Genomic DNA, 22,247 nt, shown 5'->3' on the forward strand with positions numbered 1-22,247 from the left:
ACAAGGACTTCCCAGGAGGTCACCCATCCTAGTACTACTCTCGCCCAAGCACGCTTAACTGCGGAGTTCTGATGGGATCCGGTGCATTAGTGCTGGTATGATCGCACCTGATATTAAATGCGCTTTAATTGTATATTTTATTTCTTTCACTTATTAACGGCAGAACAAACACAATTAACGTTGAAATATTTGTTTCTCCTACTTTTCCGATTCTTTTACGCCGGCTAACAGAAATGAATAGAAGTATTTAAAAAATCAAAAAAAAGAGTGTGCAACACAAGGACTCCCAGGACACACCATCCTAGTACTACTCTCGCCCAAGCACGCTTACTGCGAGAGTTCGATGGGATCCGGTGCATTAGTGATGGTATGATCGCACCTGATATTAAATGCGCTTAATTGTATATATTTTATTTCTTTCACTTATTAACGGCAGAACAAACACAATTAACGCTGAAATATTGTTTTCTCCTACTTTTTCCGATTCTTTACGCCGGCTAACAAAGAAATGAATAGAAGTATTTAAAAAATCGCAAAAAAGAGGTGCAACACAAGGACTTCCCAGGAGGTCACCATCCTAGTACTACTCTCGCCCAAGCACGCTTAACTGCGGAGTTCTGATGGGATCCGGTGCATTAGTGCTGGTATGATCGCACCTGATATTAAATGCGCTTTAATTGTATATATTTATTCTTTCACTTATTAACGGCAGAACAAACAAATAACGTTGAAATATTTGTTTTCTCCTACTTTTTCCGATTCTTTACGCCGGCTAACAGAAATGAATAGAAGTATTTAAAAATCGCAAAAAAAGAGGTGCAACACAAGGACTTCCCAGGAGGTCACCCATCCTAGTACTACTCTCGCCCAAGCACGCTTAACTGCGGAGTTCTGATGGGATCCGTGCATTAGTGCTGTATGATGCACCTGATATTAAATGCGCTTTAATTGTATATATTTTATTTCTTTCACTTATTAACGGCAGAACAAACACAATTAACGTTGAAAATATTTGTTTCTCCTACTTTTTCCGATTCTTTTACGCCGGCTAACAGAAATGAATAGAAGTATTTAAAAAATCGCAAAAAAGAGGTGCAACAAGGACTTCCCAGGAGGTCACCCATCCTAGTACTACTCTCGCCCAAGCACGCTTAACTGCGGAGTTCTGATGGGATCCGGTGCATTAGTGCTGGTATGATCGCACCTGATATAAATGCGCTTTAATTGTATATATTTATTCTTTCACTTATTAACGGCAGAACAAACACAATTAACGTTGAAATATTTGTTTTCTCCTACTTTTTCGATCTTTTACGCCGGCTAACAGAAATGAATAGAAGTATTTAAAAAATCGCAAAAAAGAGGTGCAACACAAGGACTTCCCAGGAGGTCACCCATCCTAGTACTACTCTCGCCCAAGCACGCTTAACTGCGGAGTTCTGATGGGATCCGGTGCATTAGTGCTGGTATGATCGCACCTGATATTAAATGCGCTTTAATTGTATATTTTTTATTCTTTCACTTATTAACGGCAGAACAAACACAATTAACGTTGAAAATTTGTTTTCTCCTACTTTTTCCGATTCTTTTACGCCGGCTAACAAGAAATGAATAGAAGTATTAAAAAATCGCAAAAAAGAGGGCAACACAAGGACTTCCCAGGAGGTCACCCATCCTAGTACTACTCTCGCCCAAGCACGCTTAACTGCGGAGTTCTGATGGATCCGGTGCATTAGTGCTGGTATGATCGCACCTGATATTAAATGCGCTTTAATTGTATATTTTATTTCTTTCACTTATTAACGGCAGAACAACACAATTAACGTTGAATATTTGTTTTCTCCTACTTTTTCCGATTCTTTACGCGGCTAACAGAAATGAATAGAAGTATTTAAAAAATCGCAAAAAAGAGGTGCAACACAAGGACTTCCCAGGAGGTCACCCATCCTAGTACTACTCTCGCCCAAGCACGCTTAACTGCGGAGTTCTGATGGGATCCGGTGCATTAGTGTGGTATGATCGCACCTGATATTAAATGCGCTTTAATTGTATATTTTATTTCTTCACTTATTAACGGCAGAAAACACAATTAACGTTGAAATATTTGTTTTCTCCTACTTTTTCCGATTCTTTTACGCCGGCTAACAGAAATGATAGAAGTATTAAAAAAATCGCAAAAAAAGAGGGTGCAACACAAGGACTTCCCAGGAGGTCACCCATCCTAGTACTACTCTCGCCCAAGCACGCTTAACTGCGGAGTTCTGATGGGATCCGGTGCATTAGTGCTGGTATGATCGCACCTGATATTAAATGCGCTTTAATTGTAATATTTTATTTCTTTCACTTATTAACGGCAGAACAAACACAATTAACGTTGAAATATTTGTTTCTCCTATTTTCCGATTCTTTACGCCGGCTTTAAAAGAAATGATAGAAGTATTTAAAAAATCGCAAAAAAGAGGTGCAACACAAGGACTTCCAGGAGGTCACCCATCCTAGTACTACTCTCGCCCAAGCACGCTTAACTGCGGAGTTCTGATGGGATCGGTGCATTAGTGCTGGTATGATCGCACCTGATATTAAATGCGCTTTAATTGTATTATTTTATTTCTTTCACTTATTAACGGCAGAACAAACACAATTAACGTTGAAATATTTGTTTTCTCCTACTTTTTCCGATTCTTTTACGCCGGCTAACAGAAATGAATAGAAGTATTAAAAAATCGCAAAAAAGAGGTGCAACACAAGGACTTCCCAGGAGGTCACCCATCCTAGTACTACTCTCGCCCAAGCACGCTTAACTGCGGAGTTCTGATGGGATCCGGTGCATTAGTGCTGGTATGATCGCACCTGATATTAAATGCGCTTTAATTGTATATATTTATTTCTTTCTTATTAACGGCAGAACAAACACAAATTACGTTGAAATATTTGTTTTCTCCTACTTTTTCCGATTCTTTACGCCGGCTAACAGAAATGAATAGAAGTATTTAAAAAATCGCAAAAAAGAGGTGCAACACAAGGACTTCCCAGGAGGTCACCCATCCTAGTACTACTCTCGCCCAAGCACGCTTAACTGCGGAGTTCTGATGGGATCCGGTGCATTAGTGCTGGTATGATCGCACCTGATATTAAATGCGCTTTAATTGTATATATTTTATTTCTTTCACTTATTAACGGCAGAACAAACACAATTAACGTTGAAATATTTGTTTTCTCCTACTTTTTCCGATTCTTTTACGCCGGCTAACAGAAATGAATAGAAGTATTTAAAAAATCGCAAAAAAGAGGTGCAACACAAGGACTTCCCAGGAGGTCACCCATCCTAGTACTACTCTCGCCCAAGCACGCTTAACTGCGGAGTTCTGATGGGATCCGGTGCATTAGTGCTGGTATGATCGCACCTGATATAAATGCGCTTTAATTGTATATATTTTATTCTTTCACTTATTAACGGCAGAACAAACACAATTAACGTTGAAATATTTGTTTTCTCCTACTTTTTCCGATTCTTTTACGCCGGCTAACAGAAATGAATAGAAGTATTTAAAAAATCGCAAAAAAGAGGTGCAACACAAGGACTTCCCAGGAGGTCACCCATCCTAGTACTACTCTCGCCCAAGCACGCTTAACTGCGGAGTTCTGATGGGATCCGGTGCATTAGTGCTGGTATGATCGCACCTGATATTAAATGCGCTTTAATTGTATATATTTTATTTCTTTCACTTATTAACGGCAGAACAAACACAATTTTTCCGATTCTTTTACGCCGGCTAACAGAAATGAATAGAAGTATTTAAAAAATCGCAAAAAAGAGGTGCAACACAGCCCAAGCACGCTTAACTGCGGAGTTCTGATGGGATCCGGTGCATTAGTGCTGGTATGATCGCACCTGATATTAAATGCGCTTTAATTGTATATATTTATTTCTTTCACTTATTAACGGCAGAACAAACACAATTAACGTTGAAATATTTGTTTTCTCCTACTTTTTCCGATTCTTTTACGCCGGCTAACAGAAATGAATAGAAGTATTTAAAAAATCGCAAAAAAGAGGTGCAACACAAGGACTTCCCAGGAGGTCACCCATCCTAGTACTACTCTCGCCCAAGCACGCTTAACTGCGGAGTTCTGATGGGATCCGGTGCATTAGTGCTGGTATGATCGCACCTGATATTAAATGCGCTTTAATTGTATATATTTTATTTCTTTCACTTATTAACGGCAGAACAAACACAATTAACGTTGAAATATTTGTTTTCTCCTACTTTTTCCGATTCTTTTACGCCGGCTAACAGAAATGAATAGAAGTATTTAAAAAATCGCAAAAAGAGGTGCAACACAAGGACTTCCCAGGAGGTCACCCATCCTAGTACTACTCTCGCCCAAGCACGCTTAACTGCGGAGTTCTGATGGGATCCGGTGCATTAGTGCTGGTATGATCGCACCTGATATTAAATGCGCTTTAATTGTATATATTTATTTCTTTCACTTATTAACGGCAGAACAAACACAATTAACGTTGAAATATTTGTTTTCTCCTACTTTTTCCGATTCTTTTACGCCGGCTAACAGAAATGAATAGAAGTATTTAAAAAATCGCAAAAAAGAGGTGCAACACAAGGACTTCCCAGGAGGTCACCCATCCTAGTACTACTCTCGCCCAAGCACGCTTAACTGCGGAGTTCTGATGGGATCCGGTGCATTAGTGCTGGTATGATCGCACCTGATATTAAATGCGCTTTAATTGTATATATTTTATTTCTTTCACTTATTAACGGCAGAACAAACACAATTAACGTTGAAATATTTGTTTTCTCCTACTTTTTCCGATTCTTTTACGCCGGCTAACAGAAATGAATAGAAGTATTTAAAAAATCGCAAAAAAGAGGTGCAACACAAGGACTTCCCAGGAGGTCACCCATCCTTTTTCTTTTTTTTTTTCCTTTCTCTTTTTTCTCTTTCAGTACTACTCTCCCAAGCGCCAAACTGCGGAGTTCTGATGGGATCCGGTGCATTAGTGCTGGTATGATCGCACCTGATATTAAATGCGCTTTAATTGTATATATTTATTCTTTCACTTATTAACGGCAGAACAAACACAATTAACGTTGAAATATTTGTTTTCTCCTACTTTTTCCGATTCTTTTACGCCGGCTAACAGAAATGAATAGAAGTATTTAAAAAATCGCAAAAAAGAGGTGCAACACAAGGACTTCCCAGGAGGTCACCCATCCTAGTACTACTCTCGCCCAAGCACGCTTAACTGCGGAGTTCTGATGGGATCCGGTGCATTAGTGCTGGTATGATCGCACCTGATATTAAATGCGCTTTAATTGTATATATTTTATTTCTTTCACTTATTAACGGCAGCAGAACAAAACAATTAACGTTGAAATATTTGTTTTCTCCTACTTTTTCCGATTCTTTTACGCCGGCTAACAGAAATGAATAGAAGTATTTAAAAAATCGCAAAAAAGAGGTGCAACACAAGGACTTCCCAGGAGGTCACCATCCTAGTACTACTCTCGCCCAAGCACGCTTAACTGCGGAGTTCTGATGGGATCCGGTGCATTAGTGCTGGTATGATCGCACCTGATATTAAATGCGCTTTAATTGTATATATTTTATTTCTTTCACTTATTAACGGCAGAACAAACACAATAACGTTGAAATATTTGTTTTCTCCTACTTTTTCCGATTCTTTTACGCCGGCTAACAGAAATGAATAGAAGTATTTAAAAAATCGCAAAAAAGAGGTGCAACACAAGGACTTCCCAGGAGGTCACCCATCCTAGTACTACTCTCGCCCAAGCACGCTTAACTGCGGAGTTCTGATGGGATCCGGTGCATTAGTGCTGGTATGATCGCACCTGATATTAAATGCGCTTTAATTGTATATATTTTATCTTTCACTTATAACGGCAGAACAAACACAATTAACGTTGAAATATTTGTTTTCTCCTACTTTTTCCGATTCTTTTACGCCGGCTAACAGAAATGAATAGAAGTATTTAAAAAATCGCAAAAAGAGGTGCAACACAAGGACTTCCCAGGAGGTCACCCATCCTAGTACTACTCTCGCCCAAGCACGCTTAACTGCGGAGTTCTGATGGGATCCGGTGCATTAGTGCTGGTATGATCGCACCTGATATTAAATGCGCTTTAATTGTATATATTTTATTTCTTTCACTTATTAACGGCAGAACAAACACAATTAACGTTGAAATATTTGTTTTCTCCTACTTTTTCCGATTCTTTTACGCCGGCTAACAGAAATGAATAGAAGTATTTAAAAAATCGCAAAAAAGAGGTGCAACACAAGGACTTCCCAGGAGGTCACCCATCCTAGTACTACTCTCGCCCAAGCACGCTTAACTGCGGAGTTCTGATGGGATCCGGTGCATTAGTGCTGGTATGATCGCACCTGATATTAAATGCGCTTTAATTGTATATTTATTTCTTTCACTTATTAACGGCAGAACAAACACAATTAACGTTGAAATATTTGTTTTCTCCTACTGGGGGTGGGTGGTTGGGTAGTATGTTGGTGTTTTCCGATTCTTTTACGCCGGCTAACAGAAATGAATAGAAGTATTTAAAAAAAAAAAAAAAAAAAAAAAAAAAAAAAATTTTAAAAAAAAAAAAAAATTTCGCAAAAAAAGAGGTGCAACACAAGGACTTCCCAGGAGGTCACCCATCCTAGTACTACTCTCGCCCAAGCACGCTTAACTGCGGAGTTCTGATGGGATCCGGTGCATTAGTGCTGGTATGATCGCACCTGATATTAAATGCGCTTTAATTGTATATATTTATTTCTTTCACTTATTAACGGCAGAACAAACACAATTAACGTTGAAATATTTGTTTTCTCCTACTTTTTCCGATTCTTTTACGCCGGCTAACAGAAATGAATAGAAGTATTTAAAAATCGCAAAAAAGAGGTGCAACACAAGGACTTCCCAGGAGGTCACCCATCCTAGTACTACTCTCGCCCAAGCACGCTTAACTGCGGAGTTCTGATGGGATCCGGTGCATTAGTGCTGGTATGATCGCACCTGATATTAAATGCGCTTTAATTGTATATATTTTATTTCTTTCACTTATTAACGGCAGAACAAACACAATTAACGTTGAAATATTTGTTTTCTCCTACTTTTTCCGATTCTTTTACGCCGGCTAACAGAAATGAATAGAAGTATTTAAAAAATCGCAAAAAAGAGGTGCAACACAAGGACTTCCCAGGAGGTCACCCATCCTAGTACTACTCTCGCCCAAGCACGCTTAACTGCGGAGTTCTGATGGGATCCGGTGCATTAGTGCTGGTATGATCGCACCTGATATTAAATGCGCTTTAATTGTATATATTTATTTCTTTCACTTATTAACGGCAGAACAAACACAATTAACGTTGAAATATTTGTTTTTCTACTTTTTCCGATTCTTTACGCCGGCTAACAGAAATGAATAGAAGTATTTAAAAAATCGCAAAAAAGAGGTGCAACACAAGGACTTCCCAGGAGGTCACCCATCCTAGTACTACTCTCGCCCAAGCACGCTTAACTGCGGAGTTCTGATGGGATCCGGTGCATTAGTGCTGGTATGATCGCACCTGATATTAAATGCGCTTTAATTGTATATATTTTATTTCTTTCACTTATTAACGGCAGAACAAACACAATTAACGTTGAAATATTTGTTTTCTCCTACTTTTTCCGATTCTTTTACGCCGGCTAACAGAAATGAATAGAAGTATTTAAAAAATCGCAAAAAAGAGGTGCAACACAAGGACTTCCCAGGAGGTCACCCATCCTAGTACTACTCTCGCCCAAGCACGCTTAACTGCGGAGTTCTGATGGGATCCGGTGCATTAGTGCTGGTATGATCGCACCTGATATTAAATGCGCTTTAATTGTATATTTTATTTCTTTCACTTATTAACGGCAGAACAAACACAATTAACGTTGAAATATTTGTTTTCTTACTTTTTCCGATTCTTTTACGCCGGCTAACAGAAATGAATAGAAGTATTTAAAAAATCGCAAAAAAAAACAAAAAAAAACAAAAAAAAAAAAAAAAAAAAGAGGTGCAACACAAGGACTTCCCAGGAGGTCACCCATCCTAGTACTACTCTCGCCCAAGCACGCTTAACTGCGGAGTTCTGATGGGATCCGGTGCATTAGTGCTGGTATGATCGCACCTGATATTAAATGCGCTTTAATTGTATATATTTTTATTCTTTCACTTATTAACGGCAGAACAAACACAATTAACGTTGAAATATTTGTTTTCTCCTACTTTTTCCGATTCTTTTACGCCGGCTAACAGAAATGAATAGAAGTATTTAAAAAATCGCAAAAAAAGAGGTGCAACACAAGGACTTCCCAGGAGGTCACCCATCCTAGTACTACTCTCGCCCAAGCACGCCCCCCCCCCGCCCCCGTGAAGTGGGTTGCCACGTGGACGCGCGGGGGGCCCCGAAAAGCAGACCGGCGCGAAGCGGAACCGGGAGGGGAGTGGGGAGAGAGGGGGAGAAAAAGAGGGGGAGAAAGGAAACGGAGGCCGCGGAAAAACGGACGGCGGTTAACTGCGGAGTTCTGATGGGATCCGGTGCATTAGTGCTGGTATGATCGCACCTGATATTAAATGCGCTTTAATTGTATATATTTTATTTCTTTCACTTATTAACGGCAGAACAAACACAATTGGGGGGTGGGAAAAGGAGAAAGGGGAGGTGGGGGTAGAGGAGGGAAAAAAAGGTGGGGATGAAGAAGGGGAAGGAAAGAGAAAAAGGGGTGGGGAAGGGAAGGAGAAAGACAAAAAAAAAAACAAAGAATTGAAAACGTTGAAATATTTGTTTTCTCCTACTTTTCCGATTCTTTTACGCCGGCTAACAGAAATGAATAGAAGTATTTAAAAAATCGCAAAAAAGAGGTGCAACACAAGGACTTCCCAGGAGGTCACCCATCCTAGTACTACTCTCGCCCAAGCACGCTTAACTGCGGAGTTCTGATGGGATCCGGTGCATTAGTGCTGGTATGATCGCACCTGATATTAAATGCGCTTTAATTGTATATATTTTATTTCTTTCACTTATTAACGGCAGAACAAACACAATTAACGTTGTAATTTGAGACAATGAATTGATCCTCTTGAAATAAACTTGAAAATATTTGTTTTCTCCTACTTTTTCCGATTCTTTTACGCCGGCTAACAGAAATGAATAGAAGTATTTAAAAAATCGCAAAAAAGAGGTGCAACACAAGGACTTCCCAGGAGGTCACCCATCCTAGTACTACTCTCGCCCAAGCACGCTTAACTGCGGAGTTCTGATGGGATCCGGTGCATTAGTGCTGGTATGATCGCACCTGATATTAAATGCGCTTTAATTGTATATATTTTATTTCTTTCACTTATTAACGGCAGAACAAACACAATTAACGTTGAAATATTTGTTTTCTCCTACTTTTTCCGATTCTTTTACGCCGGCTAACAGAAATGAATAGAAGTATTTAAAAAATCGCAAAAAAGAGGTGCAACACAAGGACTTCCCAGGAGGTCACCCATCCTAGTACTACTCTCGCCCAAGCACGCTTAACTGCGGAGTTCTGATGGGATCCGGTGCATTAGTGCTGGTATGATCGCACCTGATATTAAATGCGCTTTAATTGTATATATTTTATTTCTTTCACTTATTAACGGCAGAACAAACACAATTAACGTTGAAATATTTGTTTTCTCCTACTTTTTCCGATTCTTTTACGCCGGCTAACAGAAATGAATAGAAGTATTTAAAAAATCGCAAAAAAGAGGTGCAACACAAGGACTTCCCAGGAGGTCACCCATCCTAGTACTACTCTCGCCCAAGCACGCTTAACTGCGGAGTTCTGATGGGATCCGGTGCATTAGTGCTGGTATGATCGCACCTGATATTAAATGCGCTTTAATTGTATATATTTTATTTCTTTCACTTATTAACGGCAGAACAAACACAATTAACGTTGAAATATTTGTTTTCTCCTACTTTTTCCGATTCTTTACGCGGCTAACAGAAATGAATAGAAGTATTTAAAAAATCGCAAAAAAGAGGTGCAACACAAGGACTTCCCAGGAGGTCACCCATCCTAGTACTACTCTCGCCAAGCACGCTTAACTGCGGAGTTCTGATGGGATCCGGTGCATTAGTGCTGGTATGATCGCACCTGATATTAAATGCGCTTTAATTGTATATATTTTATTTCTTTCACTTATTAACGGCAGAACAAACACAATTAACGTTGAAATATTTGTTTTCTCCTACTTTTTCCGATTCTTTTACGCCGGCTAACAGAAATGAATAGAAGTATTTAAAAATCGCAAAAAAGAGGTGCAACACAAGGACTTCCCAGGAGGTCACCCATCCTAGTACTACTCTCGCCCAAGCACGCTTAACTGCGGAGTTCTGATGGGATCCGGTGCATTAGTGCTGGTATGATCGCACCTGATATTAAATGCGCTTTAATTGTATATATTTTATTTCTTTCACTTATTAACGGCAGAACAAACACAATTAACGTTGAAATATTTGTTTTCTCCTACTTTTTCCGATTCTTTTACGCCGGCTAACAGAAATGAATAGAAGTATTTAAAAAATCGCAAAAAAGGATGCAACACAAGGACTTCCCAGGAGGTCACCCATCCTAGTACTACTCTCGCCCAAGCACGCTTAACTGCGGAGTTCTGATGGGATCCGGTGCATTAGTGCTGGTATGATCGCACCTGATATTAAATGCGCTTTAATTGTATATATTTTATTTCTTTCACTTATTAACGGCAGAACAAACACAATTAACGTTGAAATATTTGTTTTCTCCTACTTTTTCCGATTCTTTTACGCCGGCTAACAGAAATGAATAGAAGTATTAAAAAATCGCAAAAAAGAGGTGCAACACAAGGACTTCCCAGGAGGTCACCCATCCTAGTACTACTCTCGCCCAAGCACGCTTAACTGCGGAGTTCTGATGGGATCCGGTGCATTAGTGCTGGTATGATCGCACCTGATATTAAATGCGCTTTAATTGTATATATTTTATTTCTTTCACTTATTAACGGCAGAACAAACACAATTAACGTTGAAATATTTGTTTTCTCCTACTTTTTCCGATTCTTTTACGCCGGCTAACAGAAATGAATAGAAGTATTTAAAAAATCGCAAAAAAGAGGTGCAACACAAGGACTTCCCAGGAGGTCACCCATCCTAGTACTACTCTCGCCCAAGCACGCTTAACTGCGGAGTTCTGATGGGATCCGGTGCATTAGTGCTGGTATGATCGCACCTGATATTAAATGCGCTTTAATTGTATATATTTTATTTCTTTCACTTATTAACGGCAGAAAAACACAATTAACGTTGAAATATTTGTTTTCTCCTACTTTTTCCGATTCTTTTACGCCGGCTAACAGAAATGAATAGAAGTATTTAAAAAATCGCAAAAAAGAGGTGCAACACAAGGACTTCCCAGGAGGTCACCCATCCTAGTACTACTCTCGCCCAAGCACGCTTAACTGCGGAGTTCTGATGGGATCCGGTGCATTAGTGCTGGTATGATCGCACCTGATATTAAATGCGCTTTAATTGTATATATTATTTCTTTCACTTATTAACGGCAGAACAAACACAATTAACGTTGAAATATTTGTTTTCTCCTACTTTTTCCGATTCTTTTACGCCGGCTAACAGAAATGAATAGAAGTATTTAAAAAATCGCAAAAAAGAGGTGCAACACAAGGACTTCCCAGGAGGTCACCCATCCTAGTACTACTCTCGCCCAAGCACGCTTAACTGCGGAGTTCTGATGGGATCCGGTGCATTAGTGCTGGTATGATCGCACCTGATATTAAATGCGCTTTAATTGTATATATTTTATTTCTTTCACTTATTAACGGCAGAACAAACACAATTAACGTTGAAATATTTGTTTTCTCCTACTTTTTCCGATTCTTTTACGCCGGCTAACAGAAATGAATAGAAGTATTTAAAAAATCGCAAAAAAGAGGTGCAACACAAGGACTTCCCAGGAGGTCACCCATCCTAGTACTACTCTCGCCCAAGCACGCTTAACTGCGGAGTTCTGATGGGATCCGGTGCATTAGTGCTGGTATGATCGCACCTGATATTAAATGCGCTTTAATTGTATATATTTTATTTCTTTCACTTATTAACGGCAGAACAAACACAATTAACGTTGAAATATTTGTTTTCTCCTACTTTTTCCGATTCTTTTACGCCGGCTAACAGAAATGAATAGAAGTATTTAAAAAATCGCAAAAAAGAGGTGCAACACAAGGACTTCCCAGGAGGTCACCCATCCTAGTACTACTCTCGCCCAAGCACGCTTAACTGCGGAGTTCTGATGGGATCCGGTGCATTAGTGCTGGTATGATCGCACCTGATATTAAATGCGCTTTAATTGTATATATTTTATTTCTTTCACTTATTAACGGCAGAACAAACACAATTAACGTTGAAATATTGTTTTCTCCTACTTTTTCCGATTCTTTTACGCCGGCTAACAGAAATGAATAGAAGTATTTAAAAAATCGCAAAAAAGAGGTGCAACACAAGGACTTCCCAGGAGGTCACCCATCCTAGTACTACTCTCGCCCAAGCACGCTTAACTGCGGAGTTCTGATGGGATCCGGTGCATTAGTGCTGGTATGATCGCACCTGATATTAAATGCGCTTTAATTGTATATATTTTATTTCTTTCACTTATTAACGGCAGAACAAACACAATTAACGTTGAAATATTTGTTTTCTCCTACTTTTTCCGATTCTTTTACGCCGGCTAACAGAAATGAATAGAAGTATTTAAAAAATCGCAAAAAAGAGGTGCAACACAAGGACTTCCCAGGAGGTCACCCATCCTAGTACTACTCTCGCCCAAGCACGCTTAACTGCGGAGTTCTGATGGGATCCGGTGCATTAGTGCTGGTATGATCGCACCTGATATTAAATGCGCTTTAATTGTATATATTATTTCTTTCACTTATTAACGGCAGAACAAACACAATTAACGTTGAAATATTTGTTTTCTCCTACTTTTTCCGATTCTTTTACGCCGGCTAACAGAAATGAATAGAAGTATTTAAAAAATCGCAAAAAAGAGGTGCAACACAAGGACTTCCCAGGAGGTCACCCATCCTAGTACTACTCTCGCCCAAGCACGCTTAACTGCGGAGTTCTGATGGGATCCGGTGCATTAGTGCTGGTATGATCGCACCTGATATTAAATGCGCTTTAATTGTATATATTTTATTTCTTTCACTTATTAACGGCAGAACAAACACAATTAACGTTGAAATATTTGTTTTCTCCTACTTTTTCCGATTCTTTTACGCGGCTAACAGAAATGAATAGAAGTATTTAAAAAATCGCAAAAAAGAGGTGCAACACAAGGACTTCCCAGGAGGTCACCCATCCTAGTACTACTCTCGCCCAAGCACGCTTAACTGCGGAGTTCTGATGGGATCCGGTGCATTAGTGCTGGTATGATCGCACCTGATATTAAATGCGCTTTAATTGTATATATTTTATTTCTTTCACTTATTAACGGCAGAACAAACACAATTAACGTTGAAATATTTGTTTTCTCCTACTTTTTCCGATTCTTTTACGCCGGCTAACAGAAATGAATAGAAGTATTTAAAAAATCGCAAAAAAGAGGTGCAACACAAGGACTTCCCAGGAGGTCACCCATCCTAGTACTACTCTCGCCCAAGCACGCTTAACTGCGGAGTTCTGATGGGATCCGGTGCATTAGTGCTGGTATGATCGCACCTGATATTAAATGCGCTTTAATTGTATATATTTTATTTCTTTCACTTATTAACGGCAGAACAAACACAATTAACGTTGAAATATTTGTTTTCTCCTACTTTTTCCGATTCTTTTACGCCGTCGCAAAAAAGAGGTGCAACACAAGGACTTCCCAGGAGGTCACCCATCCTAGTACTACTCTCGCCCAAGCACGCTTAACTGCGGAGTTCTGATGGGATCCGGTGCATTAGTGCTGGTATGATCGCACCTGATATTAAATGCGCTTTAATTGTATATATTTTATTTCTTTCACTTATTAACGGCAGAACAAACACAATTAACGTTGAAATATTTGTTTTCTCCTACTTTTTCCGATTCTTTTACGCCGGCTAACAGAAATGAATAGAAGTATTTAAAAAATCGCAAAAAAGAGGTGCAACACAAGGACTTCCCAGGAGGTCACCCATCCTAGTACTACTCTCGCCCAAGCACGCTTAACTGCGGAGTTCTGATGGGATCCGGTGCATTAGTGCTGGTATGATCGCACCTGATATTAAATGCGCTTTAATTGTATATATTTTATTTCTTTCACTTATTAACGGCAGAACAAACACAATTAACGTTGAAATATTTGTTTTCTCCTACTTTTTCCGATTCTTTTACGCCGGCTAACAGAAATGAATAGAAGTATTTAAAAAATCGCAAAAAAGAGGTGCAACACAAGGACTTCCCAGGAGGTCACCCATCCTAGTACTACTCTCGCCCAAGCACGCTTAACTGCGGAGTTCTGATGGGATCCGGTGCATTAGTGCTGGTATGATCGCACCTGATATTAAATGCGCTTTAATTGTATATATTTTATTTCTTTCACTTATTAACGGCAGAACAAACACAATTAACGTTGAAATATTTGTTTTCTCCTACTTTTTCCGATTCTTTTACGCCGGCTAACAGAAATGAATAGAAGTATTTAAAAAATCGCAAAAAAGAGGTGCAACACAAGGACTTCCCAGGAGGTCACCCATCCTAGTACTACTCTCGCCCAAGCACGCTTAACTGCGGAGTTCTGATGGGATCCGGTGCATTAGTGCTGGTATGATCGCACCTGATATTAAATGCGCTTTAATTGTATATATTTTATTTCTTTCACTTATTAACGGCAGAACAAACACAATTAACGTTGAAATATTTGTTTTCTCCTACTTTTTCCGATTCTTTTACGCCGGCTAACAGAAATGAATAGAAGTATTTAAAAAATCGCAAAAAAAAGAGTGCAACACAAGGACTTCCCAGGAGGTCACCCATCCTAGTACTACTCTCGCCCAAGCACGCTTAACTGCGGAGTTCTGATGGGATCCGGTGCATTAGTGCTGGTATGATCGCACCTGATATTAAATGCGCTTTAATTGTATATATTTTATTTCTTTCACTTATTAACGGCAGAACAAACACAATTAACGTTGAAATATTTGTTCTCCTACTTTTTCCGATTCTTTTACGCCGGCTAACAGAAATGAATAGAAGTATTTAAAAAATCGCAAAAAAGAGGTGCAACACAAGGACTTCCCAGGAGGTCACCCATCCTAGTACTACTCTCGCCCAAGCACGCTTAACTGCGGAGTTCTGATGGGATCCGGTGCATTAGTGCTGGTATGATCGCACCTGATATTAAATGCGCTTTAATTGTATATATTTTATTTCTTTCACTTATTAACGGCAGAACAAACACAATTAACGTTGAAATATTTGTTTTCTCCTACTTTTTCCGATTCTTTTACGCCGGCTAACAGAAATGAATAGAAGTATTTAAAAAATCGCAAAAAAGAGGTGCAACACAAGGACTTCCCAGGAGAGCCCATCCTAGTACTACTCTCGCCAAGCACGCTTAACTGCGGAGTTCTGATGGGATCCGGTGCATTAGTGCTGGTATGATCGCACCTGATATTAAATGCGCTTTAATTGTATATATTTTATTTCTTTCACTTATTAACGGCAGAACAAACACAATTAACGTTGAAATATTTGTTTTCTCCTACTTTTTCCGATTCTTTTACGCCGGCTAACAGAAATGAATAGAAGTATTTAAAAAATCGCAAAAAAGAGGTGCAACACAAGGACTTCCCAGGAGGTCACCCATCCTAGTACTACTCTCGCCCAAGCACGCTTAACTGCGGAGTTCTGATGGGATCCGGTGCATTAGTGCTGGTATGATCGCACCTGATATTAAATGCGCTTTAATTGTATATATTTTATTTCTTTCACTTATTAACGGCAGAACAAACACAATTAACGTTGAAATATTTGTTTTCTCCTACTTTTTCCGATTCTTTTACGCCGGCTAACAGAAATGAATAGAAGTATTTAAAAATCGCAAAAAAGAGGTGCAACACAAGGACTTCCCAGGAGGTCACCCATCCTAGTACTACTCTCGCCCAAGCACGCTTAACTGCGGAGTTCTGATGGGATCCGGTGCATTAGTGCTGGTATGATCGCACCTGATATTAAATGCGCTTTAATTGTATATATTTTATTTCTTTCACTTATTAACGGCAGAACAAACACAATTAACGTTGAAATATTTGTTTTCTCCTACTTTTTCCGATTCTTTTACGCCGGCTAACAGAAATGAATAGAAGTATTTAAAAAATCGCAAAAAAGAGGTGCAACACAAGGACTTCCCAGGAGGTCACCATCCTAGTACTACTCTCGCCCAAGCACGCTTAACTGCGGAGTTCTGATGGGATCCGGTGCATTAGTGCTGGTATGATCGCACCTGATATTAAATGCGCTTTAATTGTATATATTTTATTTCTTTCACTTATTAACGGCAGAACAAACACAATTAACGTTGAAATATTTGTTTTCTCCTACTTTTTCCGATTCTTTTACGCCGGCTAACAGAAATGAATAGAAGTATTTAAAAAATCGCAAAAAAGAGGTGCAACACAAGGACTTCCCAGGAGGTCACCCATCCTAGTACTACTCTCGCCCAAGCACGCTTAACTGCGGAGTTCTGATGGGATCCGGTGCATTAGTGCTGGTATGATCGCACCTGATATTAAATGCGCTTTAATTGTATATATTTTATTTCTTTCACTTATTAACGGCAGAACAAACACAATTAACGTTGAAATATTTGTTTTCTCCTACTTTTTCCGATTCTTTTACGCCGGCTAACAGAAATGAATAGAAGTATTTAAAAAATCGCAAAAAAGAGGTGCAACACAAGGACTTCCCAGGAGGTCACCCATCCTAGTACTACTCTCGCCCAAGCACGCTTAACTGCGGAGTTCTGATGGGATCCGGTGCATTAGTGCTGGTATGATCGCACCTGATATTAAATGCGCTTTAATTGTATATATTTTATTTCTTTCACTTATTAACGGCAGAACAAACACAATTAACGTTGAAATATTTGTTTTCTCCTACTTTTTCCGATTCTTTTACGCCGGCTAACAGAAATGAATAGAAGTATTTAAAAAATCGCAAAAAAGAGGTGCAACACAAGGACTTCCCAGGAGGTCACCCATCCTAGTACTACTCTCGCCCAAGCACGCTTAACTGCGGAGTTCTGATGGGATCCGGTGCATTAGTGCTGGTATGATCGCACCTGATATTAAATGCGCTTTAATTGTATATATTTTATTTCTTTCACTTATTAACGGCAGAACAAACACAATTAACGTTGAAATATTTGTTTTCTCCTACTTTTTCCGATTCTTTTACGCCGGCTAACAGAAATGAATAGAAGTATTTAAAAAATCGCAAAAAAGAGGTGCAACACAAGGACTTCCCAGGAGGTCACCCATCCTAGTACTACTCTCGCCCAAGCACGCTTAACTGCGGAGTTCTGATGGGATCCGGTGCATTAGTGCTGGTATGATCGCACCTGATTAAATGCGCTTTAATTGTATATATTTTATTTCTTTCACTTATTAACGGCAGAACAAACACAATTAACGTTGAAATATTTGTTTTCTCCTACTTTTTCCGATTCTTTTACGCCGGCTAACAGAAATGAATAGAAGTATTTAAAAAATCGCAAAAAAGAGGTGCAACACAAGGACTTCCCAGGAGGTCACCCATCCTAGTACTACTCTCGCCCAAGCACGCTTAACTGCGGAGTTCTGATGGGATCCGGTGCATTAGTGCTGGTATGATCGCACCTGATATTAAATGCGCTTTAATTGTATATATTTTATTTCTTTCACTTATTAACGGCAGAACAAACACAATAACGTTGAAATATTTGTTTTCTCCTACTTTTTCCGATTCTTTTACGCCGGCTAACAGAAATGAATAGAAGTATTTAAAAAATCGCAAAAAAGAGGTGCAACACAAGGACTTCCCAGGAGGTCACCCATCCTAGTACTACTCTCGCCCAAGCACGCTTAACTGCGGAGTTCTGATGGGATCCGGTGCATTAGTGCTGGTATGATCGCACCTGATATTAAATGCGCTTTAATTGTATATATTTTATTTCTTTCACTTATTAACGGCAGAACAAACACAATTAACGTTGAAATATTTGTTTTCTCCTACTTTTTCCGATTCTTTTACGCCGGCTAACAGAAATGAATAGAAGTATTTAAAAAATCGCAAAAAAGAGGTGCAACACAAGGACTTCCCAGGAGGTCACCCATCCTAGTACTACTCTCGCCCAAGCACGCTTAACTGCGGAGTTCTGATGGGATCCGGTGCATTAGTGCTGGTATGATCGCACCTGATATTAAATGCGCTTTAATTGTATATATTTTATTTCTTTCACTTATTAACGGCAGAACAAACACAATTAACGTTGAAATATTTGTTTTCTCCTACTTTTTCCGATTCTTTTACGCCGGCTAACAGAAATGAATAGAAGTATTTAAAAAATCGCAAAAAAGAGGTGCAACACAAGGACTTCCCAGGAGGTCACCCATCCTAGTACTACTCTCGCCCAAGCACGCTTAACTGCGGAGTTCTGATGGGATCCGGTGCATTAGTGCTGGTATGATCGCACCTGATATTAAATGCGCTTTAATTGTATATATTTTATTTCTTTCACTTATTAACGGCAGAACAAACACAATTAACGTTGAAATATTTGTTTTCTCCTACTTTTTCCGATTCTTTTACGCCGGCTAACAGAAATGAATAGAAGTATTTAAAAAATCGCAAAAAAGAGGTGCAACACAAGGACTTCCCAGGAGGTCACCCATCCTAGTACTACTCTCGCCCAAGCACGCTTAACTGCGGAGTTCTGATGGGATCCGGTGCATTAGTGCTGGTATGATCGCACCTGATATTAAATGCGCTTTAATTGTATATTTTATTTCTTTCACTTATTAACGGCAGAACAAACACAATTAACGTTGAAATATTTGTTTTCTCCTACTTTTTCCGATTCTTTTACGCCGGCTAACAGAAATGAATAGAAGTATTTAAAAAATCGCAAAAAAGAGGTGCAACACAAGGACTTCCCAGGAGGTCACCCATCCTAGTACTACTCTCGCCCAAGCACGCTTAACTGCGGAGTTCTGATGGGATCCGGTGCATTAGTGCTGGTATGATCGCACCTGATATTAAATGCGCTTTAATTGTATATATTTATTTCTTTCACTTATTAACGGCAGAACAAACACAATTAACGTTGAAATATTTGTTTTCTCCTACTTTTTCCGATTCTTTTACGCCGGCTAACAGAAATGAATAGAAGTATTTAAAAAATCGCAAAAAAGAGGTGCAACACAAGGACTTCCCAGGAGGTCACCCATCCTAGTACTACTCTCGCCCAAGCACGCTTAACTGCGGAGTTCTGATGGGATCCGGTGCATTAGTGCTGGTATGATCGCACCTGATATTAAATGCGCTTTAATTGTATATATTTTATTTCTTTCACTTATTAACGGCAGAACAAACACAATTAACGTTGAAATATTTGTTTTCTCCTACTTTTTCCGATTCTTTTACGCCGGCTAACAGAAATGAATAGAAGTATTTAAAAAATCGCAAAAAAGAGGTGCAACACAAGGACTTCCCAGGAGGTCACCCATCCTAGTACTACTCTCGCCCAAGCACGCTTAACTGCGGAGTTCTGATGGGATCCGGTGCATTAGTGCTGGTATGATCGCACCTGATATTAAATGCGCTTTAATTGTATATATTTTATTTCTTTCACTTATTAACGGCAGAACAAACACAATTAACGTTGAAATTTGTTTTCTCCTACTTTTTCCGATTCTTTTACGCCGGCTAACAGAAATGAATAGAAGTATTTAAAAAATCGCAAAAAAGAGGTGCAACACAAGGACTTCCCAGGAGGTCACCCATCCTAGTACTACTCTCGCCCAAGCACGCTTAACTGCGGAGTTCTGATGGGATCCGGTGCATTAGTGCTGGTATGATCGCACCTGATATTAAATGCGCTTTAATTGTATATATTTTATTTCTTTCACTTATTAACGGCAGAACAAACACAATTAACGTTGAAATATTTGTTTTCTCCTACTTTTTCCGATTCTTTTACGCCGGCTAACAGAAATGAATAGAAGTATTTAAAAAATCGCAAAAAAGAGGTGCAACACAAGGACTTCCCAGGAGGTCACCCATCCTAGTACTACTCTCGCCCAAGCACGCTTAACTGCGGAGTTCTGATGGGATCCGGTGCATTAGTGCTGGTATGATCGCACCTGATATTAAATGCGCTTTAATTGTATATATTTTATTTCTTTCACTTATTAACGGCAGAACAAACACAATTTTTCCGATTCTTTTACGCCGGCTAACAGAAATGAATAGAAGTATTTAAAAAATCGCAAAAAAGAGGTGCAACACAAGGACTTCCCAGGAGGTCACCCATCCTAGTACTACTCTCGCCCAAGCACGCTTAACTGCGGAGTTCTGATGGGATCCGGTGCATTAGTGCTGGTATGATCGCACCTGATATTAAATGCGCTTTAATTGTATATATTTTATTTCTTTCACTTATTAACGGCAGAACAAACACAATTAACGTTGAAATATTTGTTTTCTCCTACTTTTTCCGATTCTTTTACGCCGGCTAACAGAAATGAATAGAAGTATTTAAAAAATCGCAAAAAAGAGGTGCAACACAAGGACTTCCCAGGAGGTCACCCATCCTAGTACTACTCTCGCCCAAGCACGCTTAACTGCGGAGTTCTGATGGGATCCGGTGCATTAGTGCTGGTATGATCGCACCTGATATTAAATGCGCTTTAATTGTATATATTTTATTTCTTTCACTTATTAACGGCAGAACAAACACAATTAACGTTGAAATATTTGTTTTCTCCTACTTTTTCCGATTCTTTTACGCCGGCTAACAGAAATGAATAGAAGTATTTAAAAAATCGCAAAAAAGAGGTGCAACACAAGGACTTCCCAGGAGGTCACCCATCCTAGTACTACTCTCGCCCAAGCACGCTTAACTGCGGAGTTCTGATGGGATCCGGTGCATTAGTGCTGGTATGATCGCACCTGATATTAAATGCGCTTTAATTGTATATATTTTATTTCTTTCACTTATTAACGGCAGAACAAACACAATTAACGTTGAAATATTTGTTTTCTCCTACTTTTTCCGATTCTTTTACGCCGGCTAACAGAAATGAATAGAAGTATTTAAAAAATCGCAAAAAAGAGGTGCAACACAAGGACTTCCCAGGAGGTCACCCATCCTAGTACTACTCTCGCCCAAGCACGCTTAACTGCGGAGTTCTGATGGGATCCGGTGCATTAGTGCTGGTATGATCGCACCTGATATTAAATGCGCTTTAATTGTATATATTTTATTTCTTTCACTTATTAACGGCAGAACAAACACAATTAACGTTGAAATATTTGTTTTCTCCTACTTTTTCCGATTCTTTTACGCCGGCTAACAGAAATGAATAGAAGTATTTAAAAATCGCAAAAAAGAGGTGCAACACAAGGACTTCCCAGGAGGTCACCCATCCTAGTACTACTCTCGCCCAAGCACGCTTAACTGCGGAGTTCTGATGGGATCCGGTGCATTAGTGCTGGTATGATCGCACCTGATATTAAATGCGCTTTAATTGTATATATTTTATTTCTTTCACTTATTAACGGCAGAACAAACACAATTAACGTTGAAATATTTGTTTTCTCCTACTTTTTCCGATTCTTTTACGCCGGCTAACAGAAATGAATAGAAGTATTTAAAAAATCGCAAAAAAGAGGTGCAACACAAGGACTTCCCAGGAGGTCACCCATCCTAGTACTACTCTCGCCCAAGCACGCTTAACTGCGGAGTTCTGATGGGATCCGGTGCATTAGTGCTGGTATGATCGCACCTGATATTAAATGCGCTTTAATTGTATATATTTTATTTCTTTCACTTATTAACGGCAGAACAAACACAATTAACGTTGAAATATTTGTTTTCTCCTACTTTTTCCGATTCTTTTACGCCGGCTAACAGAAATGA

General features: G+C 39.3%; 74 non-coding genes and 2 pseudogenes across 74 annotated transcripts; all 76 read right to left on the reverse strand.

Moving 5' to 3' along the window:
* On the reverse strand, positions 1 to 109 carry LOC127116953 (uncharacterized; annotated as a pseudogene).
* Positions 110 to 540: 431 nt separating this feature from the next.
* On the reverse strand, positions 541 to 658 carry LOC127116918 (5S ribosomal RNA). The gene has a single exon (XR_007801698.1). It is a non-coding gene; the product is annotated as a 5S ribosomal RNA (ribosomal RNA).
* Positions 659 to 813: 155 nt separating this feature from the next.
* On the reverse strand, positions 814 to 929 carry LOC127116959 (5S ribosomal RNA). Its single transcript, XR_007801731.1, has one exon. It is a non-coding gene; the product is annotated as a 5S ribosomal RNA (ribosomal RNA).
* Positions 930 to 1,089: 160 nt separating this feature from the next.
* Positions 1,090 to 1,206, reverse strand: LOC127116926 (5S ribosomal RNA). The gene has a single exon (XR_007801705.1). It is a non-coding gene; the product is annotated as a 5S ribosomal RNA (ribosomal RNA).
* Positions 1,207 to 1,361: 155 nt separating this feature from the next.
* On the reverse strand, positions 1,362 to 1,480 carry LOC127116189 (5S ribosomal RNA). Its single transcript, XR_007801163.1, has one exon. It is a non-coding gene; the product is annotated as a 5S ribosomal RNA (ribosomal RNA).
* Positions 1,481 to 1,637: 157 nt separating this feature from the next.
* Positions 1,638 to 1,755, reverse strand: LOC127116943 (5S ribosomal RNA). The gene has a single exon (XR_007801719.1). It is a non-coding gene; the product is annotated as a 5S ribosomal RNA (ribosomal RNA).
* Positions 1,756 to 1,909: 154 nt separating this feature from the next.
* On the reverse strand, positions 1,910 to 2,027 carry LOC127116940 (5S ribosomal RNA). The gene has a single exon (XR_007801717.1). It is a non-coding gene; the product is annotated as a 5S ribosomal RNA (ribosomal RNA).
* A 156-nt stretch (positions 2,028 to 2,183) lies between these two features.
* On the reverse strand, positions 2,184 to 2,302 carry LOC127116893 (5S ribosomal RNA). Its single transcript, XR_007801674.1, has one exon. It is a non-coding gene; the product is annotated as a 5S ribosomal RNA (ribosomal RNA).
* Positions 2,303 to 2,458: 156 nt separating this feature from the next.
* LOC127116945 (5S ribosomal RNA) lies at positions 2,459 to 2,575 on the reverse strand. The gene has a single exon (XR_007801721.1). It is a non-coding gene; the product is annotated as a 5S ribosomal RNA (ribosomal RNA).
* A 158-nt stretch (positions 2,576 to 2,733) lies between these two features.
* LOC127116201 (5S ribosomal RNA) lies at positions 2,734 to 2,852 on the reverse strand. The gene has a single exon (XR_007801172.1). It is a non-coding gene; the product is annotated as a 5S ribosomal RNA (ribosomal RNA).
* Positions 2,853 to 3,008: 156 nt separating this feature from the next.
* Positions 3,009 to 3,127, reverse strand: LOC127116212 (5S ribosomal RNA). The gene has a single exon (XR_007801183.1). It is a non-coding gene; the product is annotated as a 5S ribosomal RNA (ribosomal RNA).
* Positions 3,128 to 3,287: 160 nt separating this feature from the next.
* LOC127116224 (5S ribosomal RNA) lies at positions 3,288 to 3,406 on the reverse strand. The gene has a single exon (XR_007801195.1). It is a non-coding gene; the product is annotated as a 5S ribosomal RNA (ribosomal RNA).
* Positions 3,407 to 3,564: 158 nt separating this feature from the next.
* Positions 3,565 to 3,683, reverse strand: LOC127116237 (5S ribosomal RNA). Its single transcript, XR_007801203.1, has one exon. It is a non-coding gene; the product is annotated as a 5S ribosomal RNA (ribosomal RNA).
* A 131-nt stretch (positions 3,684 to 3,814) lies between these two features.
* LOC127116966 (uncharacterized) lies at positions 3,815 to 3,894 on the reverse strand (annotated as a pseudogene).
* A 159-nt stretch (positions 3,895 to 4,053) lies between these two features.
* On the reverse strand, positions 4,054 to 4,172 carry LOC127116248 (5S ribosomal RNA). Its single transcript, XR_007801212.1, has one exon. It is a non-coding gene; the product is annotated as a 5S ribosomal RNA (ribosomal RNA).
* A 159-nt stretch (positions 4,173 to 4,331) lies between these two features.
* On the reverse strand, positions 4,332 to 4,450 carry LOC127116260 (5S ribosomal RNA). Its single transcript, XR_007801221.1, has one exon. It is a non-coding gene; the product is annotated as a 5S ribosomal RNA (ribosomal RNA).
* Positions 4,451 to 4,609: 159 nt separating this feature from the next.
* Positions 4,610 to 4,728, reverse strand: LOC127116271 (5S ribosomal RNA). The gene has a single exon (XR_007801231.1). It is a non-coding gene; the product is annotated as a 5S ribosomal RNA (ribosomal RNA).
* Positions 4,729 to 5,198: 470 nt separating this feature from the next.
* On the reverse strand, positions 5,199 to 5,317 carry LOC127116282 (5S ribosomal RNA). The gene has a single exon (XR_007801240.1). It is a non-coding gene; the product is annotated as a 5S ribosomal RNA (ribosomal RNA).
* Positions 5,318 to 5,479: 162 nt separating this feature from the next.
* LOC127116919 (5S ribosomal RNA) lies at positions 5,480 to 5,597 on the reverse strand. Its single transcript, XR_007801699.1, has one exon. It is a non-coding gene; the product is annotated as a 5S ribosomal RNA (ribosomal RNA).
* A 159-nt stretch (positions 5,598 to 5,756) lies between these two features.
* LOC127116294 (5S ribosomal RNA) lies at positions 5,757 to 5,875 on the reverse strand. The gene has a single exon (XR_007801250.1). It is a non-coding gene; the product is annotated as a 5S ribosomal RNA (ribosomal RNA).
* A 156-nt stretch (positions 5,876 to 6,031) lies between these two features.
* Positions 6,032 to 6,150, reverse strand: LOC127116307 (5S ribosomal RNA). The gene has a single exon (XR_007801261.1). It is a non-coding gene; the product is annotated as a 5S ribosomal RNA (ribosomal RNA).
* Positions 6,151 to 6,310: 160 nt separating this feature from the next.
* On the reverse strand, positions 6,311 to 6,429 carry LOC127116319 (5S ribosomal RNA). Its single transcript, XR_007801271.1, has one exon. It is a non-coding gene; the product is annotated as a 5S ribosomal RNA (ribosomal RNA).
* A 235-nt stretch (positions 6,430 to 6,664) lies between these two features.
* On the reverse strand, positions 6,665 to 6,783 carry LOC127116330 (5S ribosomal RNA). The gene has a single exon (XR_007801282.1). It is a non-coding gene; the product is annotated as a 5S ribosomal RNA (ribosomal RNA).
* Positions 6,784 to 6,941: 158 nt separating this feature from the next.
* LOC127116342 (5S ribosomal RNA) lies at positions 6,942 to 7,060 on the reverse strand. The gene has a single exon (XR_007801294.1). It is a non-coding gene; the product is annotated as a 5S ribosomal RNA (ribosomal RNA).
* A 160-nt stretch (positions 7,061 to 7,220) lies between these two features.
* LOC127116356 (5S ribosomal RNA) lies at positions 7,221 to 7,339 on the reverse strand. The gene has a single exon (XR_007801306.1). It is a non-coding gene; the product is annotated as a 5S ribosomal RNA (ribosomal RNA).
* Positions 7,340 to 7,495: 156 nt separating this feature from the next.
* LOC127116368 (5S ribosomal RNA) lies at positions 7,496 to 7,614 on the reverse strand. The gene has a single exon (XR_007801317.1). It is a non-coding gene; the product is annotated as a 5S ribosomal RNA (ribosomal RNA).
* Positions 7,615 to 7,774: 160 nt separating this feature from the next.
* On the reverse strand, positions 7,775 to 7,893 carry LOC127116380 (5S ribosomal RNA). The gene has a single exon (XR_007801320.1). It is a non-coding gene; the product is annotated as a 5S ribosomal RNA (ribosomal RNA).
* Positions 7,894 to 8,083: 190 nt separating this feature from the next.
* Positions 8,084 to 8,202, reverse strand: LOC127116391 (5S ribosomal RNA). Its single transcript, XR_007801321.1, has one exon. It is a non-coding gene; the product is annotated as a 5S ribosomal RNA (ribosomal RNA).
* Positions 8,203 to 8,931: 729 nt separating this feature from the next.
* LOC127116403 (5S ribosomal RNA) lies at positions 8,932 to 9,050 on the reverse strand. The gene has a single exon (XR_007801323.1). It is a non-coding gene; the product is annotated as a 5S ribosomal RNA (ribosomal RNA).
* Positions 9,051 to 9,251: 201 nt separating this feature from the next.
* On the reverse strand, positions 9,252 to 9,370 carry LOC127116415 (5S ribosomal RNA). Its single transcript, XR_007801324.1, has one exon. It is a non-coding gene; the product is annotated as a 5S ribosomal RNA (ribosomal RNA).
* A 160-nt stretch (positions 9,371 to 9,530) lies between these two features.
* LOC127116427 (5S ribosomal RNA) lies at positions 9,531 to 9,649 on the reverse strand. Its single transcript, XR_007801325.1, has one exon. It is a non-coding gene; the product is annotated as a 5S ribosomal RNA (ribosomal RNA).
* Positions 9,650 to 9,809: 160 nt separating this feature from the next.
* Positions 9,810 to 9,928, reverse strand: LOC127116439 (5S ribosomal RNA). The gene has a single exon (XR_007801326.1). It is a non-coding gene; the product is annotated as a 5S ribosomal RNA (ribosomal RNA).
* Positions 9,929 to 10,086: 158 nt separating this feature from the next.
* LOC127116927 (5S ribosomal RNA) lies at positions 10,087 to 10,204 on the reverse strand. Its single transcript, XR_007801706.1, has one exon. It is a non-coding gene; the product is annotated as a 5S ribosomal RNA (ribosomal RNA).
* A 159-nt stretch (positions 10,205 to 10,363) lies between these two features.
* LOC127116450 (5S ribosomal RNA) lies at positions 10,364 to 10,482 on the reverse strand. Its single transcript, XR_007801327.1, has one exon. It is a non-coding gene; the product is annotated as a 5S ribosomal RNA (ribosomal RNA).
* Positions 10,483 to 10,641: 159 nt separating this feature from the next.
* Positions 10,642 to 10,760, reverse strand: LOC127116903 (5S ribosomal RNA). The gene has a single exon (XR_007801683.1). It is a non-coding gene; the product is annotated as a 5S ribosomal RNA (ribosomal RNA).
* Positions 10,761 to 10,919: 159 nt separating this feature from the next.
* Positions 10,920 to 11,038, reverse strand: LOC127116463 (5S ribosomal RNA). Its single transcript, XR_007801328.1, has one exon. It is a non-coding gene; the product is annotated as a 5S ribosomal RNA (ribosomal RNA).
* Positions 11,039 to 11,198: 160 nt separating this feature from the next.
* On the reverse strand, positions 11,199 to 11,317 carry LOC127116475 (5S ribosomal RNA). The gene has a single exon (XR_007801330.1). It is a non-coding gene; the product is annotated as a 5S ribosomal RNA (ribosomal RNA).
* A 159-nt stretch (positions 11,318 to 11,476) lies between these two features.
* Positions 11,477 to 11,595, reverse strand: LOC127116486 (5S ribosomal RNA). Its single transcript, XR_007801331.1, has one exon. It is a non-coding gene; the product is annotated as a 5S ribosomal RNA (ribosomal RNA).
* A 158-nt stretch (positions 11,596 to 11,753) lies between these two features.
* Positions 11,754 to 11,872, reverse strand: LOC127116498 (5S ribosomal RNA). Its single transcript, XR_007801332.1, has one exon. It is a non-coding gene; the product is annotated as a 5S ribosomal RNA (ribosomal RNA).
* Positions 11,873 to 12,032: 160 nt separating this feature from the next.
* LOC127116510 (5S ribosomal RNA) lies at positions 12,033 to 12,151 on the reverse strand. The gene has a single exon (XR_007801341.1). It is a non-coding gene; the product is annotated as a 5S ribosomal RNA (ribosomal RNA).
* Positions 12,152 to 12,311: 160 nt separating this feature from the next.
* LOC127116522 (5S ribosomal RNA) lies at positions 12,312 to 12,430 on the reverse strand. Its single transcript, XR_007801351.1, has one exon. It is a non-coding gene; the product is annotated as a 5S ribosomal RNA (ribosomal RNA).
* A 159-nt stretch (positions 12,431 to 12,589) lies between these two features.
* On the reverse strand, positions 12,590 to 12,708 carry LOC127116534 (5S ribosomal RNA). The gene has a single exon (XR_007801362.1). It is a non-coding gene; the product is annotated as a 5S ribosomal RNA (ribosomal RNA).
* A 160-nt stretch (positions 12,709 to 12,868) lies between these two features.
* Positions 12,869 to 12,987, reverse strand: LOC127116545 (5S ribosomal RNA). Its single transcript, XR_007801373.1, has one exon. It is a non-coding gene; the product is annotated as a 5S ribosomal RNA (ribosomal RNA).
* A 158-nt stretch (positions 12,988 to 13,145) lies between these two features.
* LOC127116557 (5S ribosomal RNA) lies at positions 13,146 to 13,264 on the reverse strand. The gene has a single exon (XR_007801382.1). It is a non-coding gene; the product is annotated as a 5S ribosomal RNA (ribosomal RNA).
* A 159-nt stretch (positions 13,265 to 13,423) lies between these two features.
* On the reverse strand, positions 13,424 to 13,542 carry LOC127116570 (5S ribosomal RNA). Its single transcript, XR_007801393.1, has one exon. It is a non-coding gene; the product is annotated as a 5S ribosomal RNA (ribosomal RNA).
* A 160-nt stretch (positions 13,543 to 13,702) lies between these two features.
* On the reverse strand, positions 13,703 to 13,821 carry LOC127116582 (5S ribosomal RNA). The gene has a single exon (XR_007801400.1). It is a non-coding gene; the product is annotated as a 5S ribosomal RNA (ribosomal RNA).
* A 128-nt stretch (positions 13,822 to 13,949) lies between these two features.
* Positions 13,950 to 14,068, reverse strand: LOC127116594 (5S ribosomal RNA). Its single transcript, XR_007801412.1, has one exon. It is a non-coding gene; the product is annotated as a 5S ribosomal RNA (ribosomal RNA).
* A 160-nt stretch (positions 14,069 to 14,228) lies between these two features.
* On the reverse strand, positions 14,229 to 14,347 carry LOC127116606 (5S ribosomal RNA). The gene has a single exon (XR_007801422.1). It is a non-coding gene; the product is annotated as a 5S ribosomal RNA (ribosomal RNA).
* A 160-nt stretch (positions 14,348 to 14,507) lies between these two features.
* LOC127116618 (5S ribosomal RNA) lies at positions 14,508 to 14,626 on the reverse strand. The gene has a single exon (XR_007801431.1). It is a non-coding gene; the product is annotated as a 5S ribosomal RNA (ribosomal RNA).
* A 160-nt stretch (positions 14,627 to 14,786) lies between these two features.
* LOC127116630 (5S ribosomal RNA) lies at positions 14,787 to 14,905 on the reverse strand. The gene has a single exon (XR_007801441.1). It is a non-coding gene; the product is annotated as a 5S ribosomal RNA (ribosomal RNA).
* A 161-nt stretch (positions 14,906 to 15,066) lies between these two features.
* Positions 15,067 to 15,185, reverse strand: LOC127116901 (5S ribosomal RNA). The gene has a single exon (XR_007801681.1). It is a non-coding gene; the product is annotated as a 5S ribosomal RNA (ribosomal RNA).
* A 158-nt stretch (positions 15,186 to 15,343) lies between these two features.
* LOC127116642 (5S ribosomal RNA) lies at positions 15,344 to 15,462 on the reverse strand. The gene has a single exon (XR_007801450.1). It is a non-coding gene; the product is annotated as a 5S ribosomal RNA (ribosomal RNA).
* Positions 15,463 to 15,622: 160 nt separating this feature from the next.
* LOC127116952 (5S ribosomal RNA) lies at positions 15,623 to 15,738 on the reverse strand. Its single transcript, XR_007801727.1, has one exon. It is a non-coding gene; the product is annotated as a 5S ribosomal RNA (ribosomal RNA).
* Positions 15,739 to 15,898: 160 nt separating this feature from the next.
* LOC127116653 (5S ribosomal RNA) lies at positions 15,899 to 16,017 on the reverse strand. Its single transcript, XR_007801461.1, has one exon. It is a non-coding gene; the product is annotated as a 5S ribosomal RNA (ribosomal RNA).
* Positions 16,018 to 16,176: 159 nt separating this feature from the next.
* LOC127116665 (5S ribosomal RNA) lies at positions 16,177 to 16,295 on the reverse strand. The gene has a single exon (XR_007801468.1). It is a non-coding gene; the product is annotated as a 5S ribosomal RNA (ribosomal RNA).
* A 160-nt stretch (positions 16,296 to 16,455) lies between these two features.
* Positions 16,456 to 16,573, reverse strand: LOC127116920 (5S ribosomal RNA). Its single transcript, XR_007801700.1, has one exon. It is a non-coding gene; the product is annotated as a 5S ribosomal RNA (ribosomal RNA).
* A 160-nt stretch (positions 16,574 to 16,733) lies between these two features.
* Positions 16,734 to 16,852, reverse strand: LOC127116677 (5S ribosomal RNA). Its single transcript, XR_007801479.1, has one exon. It is a non-coding gene; the product is annotated as a 5S ribosomal RNA (ribosomal RNA).
* A 160-nt stretch (positions 16,853 to 17,012) lies between these two features.
* On the reverse strand, positions 17,013 to 17,131 carry LOC127116688 (5S ribosomal RNA). The gene has a single exon (XR_007801489.1). It is a non-coding gene; the product is annotated as a 5S ribosomal RNA (ribosomal RNA).
* A 160-nt stretch (positions 17,132 to 17,291) lies between these two features.
* LOC127116700 (5S ribosomal RNA) lies at positions 17,292 to 17,410 on the reverse strand. The gene has a single exon (XR_007801499.1). It is a non-coding gene; the product is annotated as a 5S ribosomal RNA (ribosomal RNA).
* A 160-nt stretch (positions 17,411 to 17,570) lies between these two features.
* On the reverse strand, positions 17,571 to 17,689 carry LOC127116712 (5S ribosomal RNA). Its single transcript, XR_007801508.1, has one exon. It is a non-coding gene; the product is annotated as a 5S ribosomal RNA (ribosomal RNA).
* A 158-nt stretch (positions 17,690 to 17,847) lies between these two features.
* Positions 17,848 to 17,966, reverse strand: LOC127116723 (5S ribosomal RNA). The gene has a single exon (XR_007801519.1). It is a non-coding gene; the product is annotated as a 5S ribosomal RNA (ribosomal RNA).
* A 159-nt stretch (positions 17,967 to 18,125) lies between these two features.
* LOC127116735 (5S ribosomal RNA) lies at positions 18,126 to 18,244 on the reverse strand. Its single transcript, XR_007801530.1, has one exon. It is a non-coding gene; the product is annotated as a 5S ribosomal RNA (ribosomal RNA).
* Positions 18,245 to 18,404: 160 nt separating this feature from the next.
* LOC127116746 (5S ribosomal RNA) lies at positions 18,405 to 18,523 on the reverse strand. Its single transcript, XR_007801540.1, has one exon. It is a non-coding gene; the product is annotated as a 5S ribosomal RNA (ribosomal RNA).
* A 160-nt stretch (positions 18,524 to 18,683) lies between these two features.
* On the reverse strand, positions 18,684 to 18,802 carry LOC127116757 (5S ribosomal RNA). Its single transcript, XR_007801548.1, has one exon. It is a non-coding gene; the product is annotated as a 5S ribosomal RNA (ribosomal RNA).
* A 160-nt stretch (positions 18,803 to 18,962) lies between these two features.
* LOC127116769 (5S ribosomal RNA) lies at positions 18,963 to 19,081 on the reverse strand. Its single transcript, XR_007801559.1, has one exon. It is a non-coding gene; the product is annotated as a 5S ribosomal RNA (ribosomal RNA).
* A 158-nt stretch (positions 19,082 to 19,239) lies between these two features.
* Positions 19,240 to 19,358, reverse strand: LOC127116782 (5S ribosomal RNA). The gene has a single exon (XR_007801570.1). It is a non-coding gene; the product is annotated as a 5S ribosomal RNA (ribosomal RNA).
* Positions 19,359 to 19,517: 159 nt separating this feature from the next.
* Positions 19,518 to 19,636, reverse strand: LOC127116794 (5S ribosomal RNA). The gene has a single exon (XR_007801581.1). It is a non-coding gene; the product is annotated as a 5S ribosomal RNA (ribosomal RNA).
* A 160-nt stretch (positions 19,637 to 19,796) lies between these two features.
* On the reverse strand, positions 19,797 to 19,915 carry LOC127116801 (5S ribosomal RNA). Its single transcript, XR_007801587.1, has one exon. It is a non-coding gene; the product is annotated as a 5S ribosomal RNA (ribosomal RNA).
* Positions 19,916 to 20,073: 158 nt separating this feature from the next.
* Positions 20,074 to 20,192, reverse strand: LOC127116805 (5S ribosomal RNA). The gene has a single exon (XR_007801590.1). It is a non-coding gene; the product is annotated as a 5S ribosomal RNA (ribosomal RNA).
* A 160-nt stretch (positions 20,193 to 20,352) lies between these two features.
* Positions 20,353 to 20,471, reverse strand: LOC127116807 (5S ribosomal RNA). The gene has a single exon (XR_007801592.1). It is a non-coding gene; the product is annotated as a 5S ribosomal RNA (ribosomal RNA).
* Positions 20,472 to 20,602: 131 nt separating this feature from the next.
* On the reverse strand, positions 20,603 to 20,721 carry LOC127116808 (5S ribosomal RNA). The gene has a single exon (XR_007801593.1). It is a non-coding gene; the product is annotated as a 5S ribosomal RNA (ribosomal RNA).
* A 160-nt stretch (positions 20,722 to 20,881) lies between these two features.
* On the reverse strand, positions 20,882 to 21,000 carry LOC127116810 (5S ribosomal RNA). The gene has a single exon (XR_007801594.1). It is a non-coding gene; the product is annotated as a 5S ribosomal RNA (ribosomal RNA).
* A 160-nt stretch (positions 21,001 to 21,160) lies between these two features.
* LOC127116811 (5S ribosomal RNA) lies at positions 21,161 to 21,279 on the reverse strand. The gene has a single exon (XR_007801595.1). It is a non-coding gene; the product is annotated as a 5S ribosomal RNA (ribosomal RNA).
* Positions 21,280 to 21,439: 160 nt separating this feature from the next.
* On the reverse strand, positions 21,440 to 21,558 carry LOC127116812 (5S ribosomal RNA). The gene has a single exon (XR_007801596.1). It is a non-coding gene; the product is annotated as a 5S ribosomal RNA (ribosomal RNA).
* Positions 21,559 to 21,717: 159 nt separating this feature from the next.
* On the reverse strand, positions 21,718 to 21,836 carry LOC127116813 (5S ribosomal RNA). Its single transcript, XR_007801597.1, has one exon. It is a non-coding gene; the product is annotated as a 5S ribosomal RNA (ribosomal RNA).
* A 160-nt stretch (positions 21,837 to 21,996) lies between these two features.
* Positions 21,997 to 22,115, reverse strand: LOC127116814 (5S ribosomal RNA). Its single transcript, XR_007801598.1, has one exon. It is a non-coding gene; the product is annotated as a 5S ribosomal RNA (ribosomal RNA).
* Between the last annotated feature and the right edge of the window lie 132 nt (positions 22,116 to 22,247).

This window comes from Lathyrus oleraceus, chromosome 1, assembly GCF_024323335.1.
Source record: "Lathyrus oleraceus cultivar Zhongwan6 chromosome 1, CAAS_Psat_ZW6_1.0, whole genome shotgun sequence".
Lineage (NCBI taxonomy): Eukaryota > Viridiplantae > Streptophyta > Magnoliopsida > Fabales > Fabaceae > Lathyrus > Lathyrus oleraceus.